This window comes from Mytilus galloprovincialis, chromosome 8 (assembly GCF_965363235.1).
Source record: "Mytilus galloprovincialis chromosome 8, xbMytGall1.hap1.1, whole genome shotgun sequence".
Classification (NCBI taxonomy): domain Eukaryota; kingdom Metazoa; phylum Mollusca; class Bivalvia; order Mytilida; family Mytilidae; genus Mytilus; species Mytilus galloprovincialis.
In genome coordinates, this window is record NC_134845.1 from 16666503 (window position 1) to 16677272 (window position 10770).

General features: G+C 31.9%; 1 long non-coding RNA gene across 1 annotated transcript; it reads left to right on the forward strand.

The window, feature by feature from the left end:
• The first annotated feature begins 2522 nt into the window (after window positions 1-2522).
• Window positions 2523-5042, forward strand: LOC143043144 (uncharacterized). Its single transcript, XR_012968219.1, has 2 exons — window positions 2523-2613; window positions 4875-5042. It is a non-coding gene; the product is annotated as an uncharacterized LOC143043144 (long non-coding RNA).
• Window positions 5043-10770: the final 5728 nt, after the last annotated feature.

The window sequence follows — 10770 nt, forward strand, 5'->3', positions numbered from 1 at the left end:
ACTCCAGAACACCACGAAAAATATACAGACCAATCTTTTGGGAACATTTTGGACCAGGTGTTCGTTTTCATATTAAACTTTTGATATAAAATTTTGATTTAAATTATGATGTATTTTTTAGCACAAGTGTTGCACCATTTTGTTTAAAGAAAAAAGGTTTTTTAGAAAGACATGCTAATTTAACGTATTACATTGATCATTTAGCATTTGAATATGAGATGAATTCGATGCCTGGTATGACATTTTGACTGTGAACAATAAAATTGATGGATGCTTAAAATCTTATGATTCCAAGCTAGACTCTAAATTTCTTAACATTTTATTACATTTATCAACGGATATGTAAAGACAAGTAAATTACTATTCATGTCAGTTCCTTAGCAGCGACTACTGAGGTGATGGCATCGTCAATGAGTTCCCAGATATGCACCATATAGGATGATTATTTAATAAAATTTTACATTTTTGAAATACAAAGGATATGATTCCCCAGGAATTGACAACTTTGGTTGCAATTGTATAGTTACTCATGGAAGTAAAACCTTCGGGTTATTTGTCGTCGAATTATATGAAGTTACATGTGAACAGATCATGTTATAATTTTTGCTACAACTAGAGAACCATACTAATATTTAAGATATTCATTGTAATTGGCAACACAGATATTTCAAAATGATCAAGCTAATATATATGGCCTTGTTACATATATGACATTCAAAGAGATGAGTTTACTTTACCTTATAAGCAGGAACAAGCTGTTGCGGAAAACAAAATATGAAACTCAAGCGATGGAGTATCGTTCAAGTTAAACATAAGTTAAATAAGATAAATACAAAGAAGTGTATTTACATTATAGATTAAATATAAATACTGTACTATAAAATTAGCGGTATATACAGACATAATTCCCCAGATCAATATAATATGAGGCAGGCATTACCTGTGAAAATGGACGAAGTCTGTATGAATATTTTTTAAAATTTTAATTCAAACTTTTTAATTTCAAAATGGCTAAAAAAAAAAAACGGAAATGCCGTAACGTTTCCGATTTTGGTTCTGTTGTTAGGGCTTTTAGTTGTGACGTTATTTATGTTATAACGTCAAATTCAATGTAAACAAAGACACGCTATCATCAGGTAATGTTTTTTTTTATATCAAAGAATTATTAGAAATGAAATTGGTATTGTGTTCCTTCTAATATTTTACTAGACTGATAAATATATATATTACTCGAAGTCTCCTGGCAAAGAGACCGGAAACAGGAAGTAGATTTCTGTGCAAATGCGGTAATTTAAAAATGTCTGAAAACAAAAAAAAGTTAACAATTTTGAGTCCATTAGTAGAATGGAAATTTCGGGAAATTTTGCAGATTTTTTTTTAATTATTTTTTTATTGATTATTCTACCGTAATAGGGGACTTCGTCCCCATATAATTTTTGTTTTCTTACAACATAAAAATGTTGTCATTAAATTTAGCAATGATCGGCTAACGGCAATGGTTAAAAAATATATCTTCATTGTTGATACTAACTGCGTCATTTAATGTTATTGTAGAGTGTATTTGGAATTGTTTGGTGTACCGATTATCATTTAAGATTGCAAAGAAGTACAACATGTACCAAATATGACTGTACTTCAACAGCACCTTGCTGTAGGGATGCTAACAATCGTACAATTACTGCAGACCAGCAAAACACTATGGTATGTTATTGCTTTACTGTTACTGAAGAATGGTTAGACTATCTGAAACAAATATCTGTTAAAAAGTCAGATTTTCCAATTATGACCAGGTACATTTGTTCCGCACAGTTTGTATGATAAATTAACGAGAGTAAATTTGAATACTGGAAGTCTGAAAACGCAAATTATTATTGACATTTGTAATTAGGAAAAAGTACCAAACATTTTTAAAAGTTTTTTTTTTGGTCTTATGGTTAAACAATATATCAAGTCTTCAATAGGGTAAGTATCAAAAGGTAGGATCAAGCAAGACATGTGCAGTTTTTGTTTAAGTCAGTTATTCAAAGGCTCACACATACCATCTCATATTTTATCATGTTTAACAAATTGGCTTATCAAGTTTCTTTCATTTTTCTTTAAAAAACAAATTTTCCGGTGTTACTGCATTTTTCTTTAAACATTTAAGACAATAGCTTTAACAACATACAATCATACACAGTAAAACAAAACGAATCTTCTAACTGTCGTATAGCAGTGGCACATACCTTAAACATACATTATTGATGTTTTCTTTGGAGTCCTCAATATATTTGAATTGATTCGAACCATTTATCTTATTTTGAATGCCATATGTTATATCAAATCTACGTGCATTAGAGATCTGCTAATCCTGCCAGAGACACTGCGTTTTGTTTTAGTTTGGTTGGTTGTTTAGTATTTGTTTGTATTTTGTACGATTTTGTTATTCTCACTTCGACTCTTCAGTTTTGATTTTCACATATGTACCTTCCGTTTCTTTTGATTACTTTCTTATGATAAGAATGATTCCTTTTTTTTTATCAGTCCATGTTCCAGGAGGTTTAAGTGGAACTTGTTCCAGTGTACTTGGAAAGAAGGGTGATGTGTGTGATTCTTCTTGTGGATGTGAATCATGTTAGTGTATAACAATGATGAAACATAAATGAAAACATTTTGGATTATGTCTGCAATGTTGGCATTCCAATGTCGGCATTCCAATGGGAACAAACTGTGCCCCTCTACTCGCCGACTTGTTTCTTTATTATTATGAGGCTGACTTCATGCAGGAACTTCTTAGGAAGAAAGATAAGAAGTTAGCAATATCCTTTAACTCTACTTTCCGCTATATAGATGATGTTCTTTCACTAAACAATTCAAAATTTGGTGACTATGTGGAACGCATCTATCCAATCGAACTAGAGATAAAGGATACTACAGATACAGTTAAGTCGGCTTCATATCTTGACTTACATCTAGAAATTGACAATGAGGGTCGGTTGAAAACAAAACTTTACGACAAAAGAGATGATTTCAGCTTTCCAATTGTGAACTTTCCATTTCTAAGTAGCAACATTCCAGCAGCACCTGCATACGGGGTATATATCTCCCAATTGATACGATATTCCCGTGCTTGCATTTCCTATCATGATTTTCTTGATAGAGGTTTGCTGCTCACAAGGAAGCTATTAAACCAAGAGTTCCAAATAGTGAAGTTGAAATCATCCCTTCGTAAATTTTACGGACGCCATCACGAGTTGGTTGACCGTTATGGAATAACCGTTTCACAAATGATATCGGATATGTTCCTTACGTCGTAACTACAATCCCCTTCCCTTTCATGAATATGACCTACCGAATTAGACTATTTACCGGATTTGTAATCACTTAAGCAACACGACGGGTGCCACATGTGGAGCAGGATCTGCTTACCCTTCCGGAGCACCTGAGATCACCCCTAGTTTTTGGTGGGGTTCGTGTTGTTTATTCTTTAGTTTTCTATGTTGTGTCGTGTGTACTATTGTTTTTCTGTTTGTCTTTTTTTATTTTTAGCCATGGCGTTGTCAGTTTGTTTTAGATTTATGAGTTTGATTGTCCCTTTGGTATCTTTCGTCCCCCTTTGTAGTACGTGAACAGCTAATGAAACCAATTTAATCCAGATTTAATGATTACATCGGTTTCATTAGCTGTTCACGTACTACAATATTGCAGAAAATCCGTAGTTATTTCTGCAGAAGTAACTGATTGTAAACAATTGAATTGTTTTTATTTTCAATTATCACGAGACAAACATAAAAGATTACAAAAGGAAAACGCGTTTCGTTGGTTTTTAAGTAGATCGTAAATGCCAATTGTAAGTTGAATCAAATCATTGATCGGTTCGTTATAATTAAATACTTTCATCACAATGGATGGAGTAGGCCGGAGTGCCCAGAGAGATCCACAAAATCTTCACAGTACACTCACAATTGTTTTTTCTATTCGACAATATATTGCATACTGTTAACATTTTATTTGTCTAGTCCAGCAATCTATTGAAAGGCCATTTTGTTTAATTACCAGAAGTACAGGTTTACTCTTTGGTAACTTTTATTATACATTAACATCTGAACTAAATCATAATATATCATTTTTAATCATAAAATAAACAAGTATATATATTGTCTGTAAAGTTGATGTTTTTTTTTTCTTTGCAATGTTTCTGTTTCCCTAACAAAAATGGCTTCTGTTTTTGATCTGTTTAAATCAAACCCTGTTTTTAAAATTTCTTCTTTGTTCTGAATATTGACAGAGTTTTCAAAAATGTGTTTTCCCATCTATTTTGTTTTAAGATTATGATCTTGTATAATACTATATGCTTATATCTCGACAGCAATAACAAATATTTTAAAAATGCATGGATATCCTTGACTTATCCCTCGATAAATGTTGAGCGGTTCATATATCCAGCTTTTATTAACACTAAGCTTTTAATCCTAGTATCTATCCCAAAAGAATCATAAGGGTAGAACACACACGACACGTTTCAGATTCGAACTCAAAACATCTGTGTTGACAGCTGCTAGTGATTGTTTTAGTTGTTTTACTTTAACCACTCGGCTACTGAGGCCTACGTTGTGTTAAATAGATATCCTGATATTGCAATAATTCTGACATTAGAACTCATTACATAATAAGTGTATTCCATAATTATTGTGCTATTTCAAATGCCAAGGTAAAATCCAATAATGTTCATAACAACATAACTAAAATAACATCGGCATTTATCTTTACAGACCATCTAAATACATCATTTGTTTTTCAGTCTAATATTAATCCTGACTTAAGACATATCATATATAACTTCTTATATCTGTATACAGCTATAAATTATGTTTATTTTTTCATTTATTCTATAGGCTATACATGTTATCGACCAATGTCTGACCATTGTTGTCCTCCAAGGAGATGTTATAATGCCACGTGGGTAGAAGAACGACAACTGTACTGGGTTAATTGTCACCCACCAACATGTCATTATCCTCGTTAATTCATGCAATTACAAAATAAAGATATAAAACTGTGAATTTGTAGTATTATATGGTGGTGAATCAAATGTAATAATTGTTTTGAGCAGTCTCCTATGCGTTAGTTTTAAGCAGATTTTAATCCCGACCTGGCATTAATTTATCTTTTGGAAACTACCGTTCAATCACAATTATTGTTTATTGGTTAAAATTTGATTTTAACATCAGATATTCCTGTTTTCCACTGATCAAGCGATTGTGATGTGTATTCACTTCGTTCATTTTTATCTTATACAAGCTTCTGCAACATTGACTTTTATAAGTAAAATACCTAGATTCTAATATTGGTTTGAGATTTTACTGTCGGTTCCGATCGGAAACCTTGTACATATTACAAGAGAGACAAAATAAAGGCAACAGTAGTATACCGATGTTCAAAACTCATAAATCGATAGAAAATAACAAATCCGGGTCAAAAACCAAAACCGCGGGAAACGCATTAAATATAAGAGGAGAATGACGACACACCATTAAAATGCACATACAAAATAAAACAAATACAGAAACGAACTCACCATTAGACAAAATCCGATTAAAATAACAAATATAACATCCAAAATACATAAACTTGGGATAGAAAAGTACCGTACCACGTCTTAAAATAATGTGAATTCACACTCAGATATAAGAGTAAACACAACGTTAAATTGTAACACTCACAGAATCGAACTACAATGTAACAATGACCATATTTCTGACTTGGTATAGGACATTTTGTGAAAAGAAAAAAATGGTGGGTTGAACCTGGTTTTGTGGCATGCCAAACCTCCCTCTTTAATGGCCATGTTCAATGTAACATTAAAATGACAACACAACATTACAGGACTACAATAAAAATTAATAGAACATATTTGACAAAGAAACACACGAATAATAGCTAACAAAAGGCACCAGGTTTAAAATTTAATACGCCAGAAGTGCGTTTTGTCCAAACAATATCCACTAATGACGCCCAGATACAAAAGTTGGAAAACAAAAACAAGGACAAAGTTGAACAGCATCGAGGACCAAAAATTCAAAAAAGTTGTGCCAAAAAAGGCCAGAGTTTTCTGTTCGGGACCAGAACATCCCTATTATTTAGAATAGCTTATACTTTGGCAGACTGTACATTTTAGAAAATGACTATATAAAAGATATACATGATACAACTGAAGTATTAACTAATTACAGAAAACAACCGGATACATTACATACACCGATAAAATCCAACACAATCCAACACAAAAAATAGACACACCCGAATAAGTGAAGGCCTCAACGCTAAGTGACGTCACATCTGAAATGGTAAAAAAGGACAAAAAAAAAAAAAATTAACGTCACGTTTGAAATTGTAAAACCGCATACACAAAATGACGTCACATTAGAATGAATAAATCTATCTATCAAAAGTAAGATAGAATTAAGATTGATTTATGATTATATTTGTACTTAATACTGATATTACATTTAATAACAATGAAAATTGCAATATTTATTAATATCAAACTGAGGCAGCAATTAGAAAATTGCTCTATGTCCGGTTAATTCTGAATCAAACGTCAAACGTAATACATCGTCCAAATTCATTGAACCAAATCAAAGCAAAAGATACCACATCTAACGGATAATAAAATTTATACGTAGACAATAAATGTATAACACTGTGGAAATAACGAAAACAATTAAACGACAAACAAGAGTATAAAAATCCCTACATAGAAAAGAAATATCCTTCCAAAATTTTCATATGCAGGTATGGATTTTCTCTTCAAATTTTGTTGTCATTACCTGTTAGAAGGCTTTTCAAATGTATTTTTTAAAAAAATACAAAGGACACTTAGATGTAACTTGCTATTACACTTTATCTGTAATGCAGATGTTTATATGATAAAAAATATAACAAAAAATCATTTTAGTTCTTACTCCATATATATTGACTAATACATTACAAGATTTAGAATGTCATATTCCTCGTTCGTCATTATATATTGACGGTATTTTCGAGATTTTTTCGTTATATCCACACTTATTCCACCCATTCAGCCAGTTCATTTTAATATTATATGACAATTTATCATTTTCTATAACCTATGATACTTGATTTTTTTTAAAGAAAGTTCCTTCATCTTCCTTTATTTGCTAAACGCAGTATTTTTGCACTGCTAATTGGCGGATTGTACATGTACCATTAAATGATAATTTAAGACACGCCTTCTGCAGATCCAACAGATAAAGAGATCGTTTACGGACCTGTTCGTCATTCCTATATGTCCTTAACCATAAATAAATTCATCACAATGATACAAAAAAGCAAAACTCTATGTCGTTCTTATGACAATAATATCAAGATCAGTTGACATTAAATAATTAATCAATAGGTAGAAGTCAAATTCAACTACCTGCAAAAACACGAAAGCTGTGTTTTGTGAAACAGAAGGTCCACATCTTTCATTGATACGTCTAGTTCAGTGATTTTGTACGTTGCATGTCTATTACTCTCTTTCATGAAATCAACAATATTGGCTCCAAGAAGAAATTAGTGTCATAAAATCCTTATCTGCATTGTTTCTGCAGGTGCTTTCGTTATCTTCACGTATAAAAGGAACAATTACTTTATAAAATTTGATCATGGTCATTGATAGAATTGGCATGCATAAAAATTGGCTTCCGACTTGATACACGATGTTTTAATAATCTGTTTTTGCCCTTAAGAATGATAACCACAGAACACCGTTTTTTTAAAATTATTTAGGGAATACAATGCATATACTAAAAAGAAATATGAATGATTCATCACTATGCTACAATACAACTCGTTTTATTATCAGTTCAAATGCTAGATTTTATCTATTTTTTAACTGTTTTTATTTCTTTGTGGTTGTGTGTTTTGTCGTTGATTGCATTTTGTACGGTCTTGTCAGGATTACGTCGACTCTTCACATGTTGGGATTTGTTGACTGTCTCGATAAAACAAGGTTTATTTCACCATTTGCTACATACATAAAAATGCCGGTAGCAATTCAGTAATATGATAGTTGTTATCCGTTCGTTTGATGTGTTCGAGCTTTTTATTTTGCGATTTGCTTCGGAGGTTTCCGTTTAGAATTTTCTTCGCAGTTCGGTATTTTTTATTTTACATTTTTCTATTACCGTGGAATTTCGTAGCATCTGTATTCAAGTTGAAATGAACTAACTAAACTAACGAATTGAATGGTTGCACCTGTCCTAAGTCAGGAATCTGATGTTCAGTGGTTGTCATTTGTTTGTGAGGTTCGTAAGTGTTTCTCCTTTCATCTCGTTTCTCGTTTGTTTTTGTAGATTATACCATTTGTCCTATTTGAATGGTTTTACACTAGTTATTTTTGGGCACTTTACAGCTTCCTGGTCGGTGTGAGTCTATGTTCCTTGTTGAAGACCGTACTCTGACCTATAACGGTTTATTTTTATAAACTGTTACTTGGATGGAGAGTTGTCTCATTGACACTCATACCATATCTTCCTAGTTTATCTACTCATTTATTTATTCGGTTCGGTTCTAGGAGGTTCAACTCCAAGTGGAATTTGTTCCAGTGTACTTGGAACGAAAGGGGAATAGTGTGATTCTTCTTGTGGATGCGAATCTGGTTAGTATATTAAAAAAATACTAATTAAGCTTTGATTAATAATTTCGCATGCATGTACTTACGACTTACGGGTACAGCAGAAGACAATCAATTTTATCGTTATTGACACAAGACACCTAAAGTAAAAATGAAAAGCCGTCCGATAACAAAGCGATGTTTTATTTCTCTGTTTGGATTTCTACAGAACTAAAAGATTTTGAAAAAAACAAATGTTTTTTTTCTTTTTATGTGGTTTGTCAGTGGTATATCAGTGGTTTATCTTTATCAGCATCAAATTTTATCATAAAAAGGATTTTCTATGTTTTCAAATTCATCGATGATAAAGATAAAAAGAAAGTGTGTGTTCTTAAATAATGCAAAGCGTAAATGAAGAATCAGGCATCCGTCCATTTTTTATTTAGTCGATGTCACCAGTTTTTGCCGAAAATGTTAAAAAGTCGACTTAATGTGTATATATTTTATTTCATACAGTATAAAAGTCTCACATATAGCTAATTATAACCATGTGTTTTTTTTATATATTTATTGTTGTTGTTAAAATTAACAAAACATTCAGTTCTTTGGCTATATCATGTCGATGAGCTTGTACTGGATGAACGAAGCCTGGAGCGAACCACAACATACAATTTAGAAAGGAAAACTGACAATATTAGTCAATTGGCCGTTTCATAATCTAAAGCATCATGGGTAATTTCATTTTTCGTACCCAAAAATTAAAATGACGTCACGTCATTGGTTAAATTGCAATTATCAACCAATCAGGACGTTGTGGTGTACACTTTTAAAAATATTACCCAGAATGCATTACATTCTGAAACGGCAAATTAGAACACGAATCAGACGCACTTGTCATATGCTGATTCCAACTGATAATCTTTGTTTAACAGCTGGCTAGTGATGGATGTAGATAACCTACACTAACTACTCAGGCACAGATGCCTACAATTTGTTTAATGGGAAACCGGCTAAAAATACTCATTAAATGATTAAATGTATCTTATGATGAATGTATTGCGCCGAAAAATAGAACTACAGGGAAAAAATTAATGATATATTTAAAATAACATCGTCATAAAATGTACAGACCATATTGCGTTCTTCAGTTACAACATTTATATTTCATTCAAATCTAGATCCAAAATAATTATTATATTTGTATAAGATGATTTTCTTTTATTATGCTGTAGGTTTAATAAATACGTGTTATCGGCCAATATCTGGAGTTTGCTGTCCTCCAAGGAAATGTTATGACGCCGCTTTGGTAAAACAGCAACAAGATCTCTGGGCTAATTGTCACCAACCAACATGTTTTGTACCTCCATGAAACCATAATAAAATGAAAATATTGAGCCGCGTATTAAATGGTAACTGTGGTAATGACGGAGTAATAATATATTTTAGGCAATCGGTTACATGTATAATAATATATATGTAGAACCTAAATCTATGGAAGGTTCCAAATTTACGGCAGATTCCTTATCTATGGCAAATGGACGTCATGTCATTCCAAATGTTCGGCAGATGTTTTAAGTCGAAGAGTGTAAAGCGGCGGAAACAAAATATCGAAGCAGGTAAAAAAAGACAAGTCTATTTATATGTGTAAAACGGAATTACTCTCAATTTTCAAAGCATGTTTGTGATAATTCTAGTAAATGTATAGAATATATTGACAGACAATTAACGACCTGAATATTACTCAATACATTATATTATATATTAATTCACATGAAAGCAATGAGTTTTTGGATACAAGTTTAGAATGAATGAGTAAATATATTTTTAGAAAAAAAAATGTCGGTAAAAATCTCTATTATTGTATTGTAAAAAAAAACCCGATTTAAAAAAAAAATAAAGTATCTTTTTGATCTACAGAGATATCGCACACAGTGATCGTACAATCAATCCTATTTTGTTATACATAATTACTTGAAGCAAGGCACGCCATGGATTATCAACCAAATAACGATACTGTTATCAGTTCAATGCGCGTATATTGGTAAAATTGTTTTTAGGTTAAAAACCCCGAACAATTAACGAAAAACAGATATGATATACACAAAAGAAATATTGAATAGCATGATTCTGACTTCTAGCAGACACTTTCATAATGTGGCGGGGACAGCTAT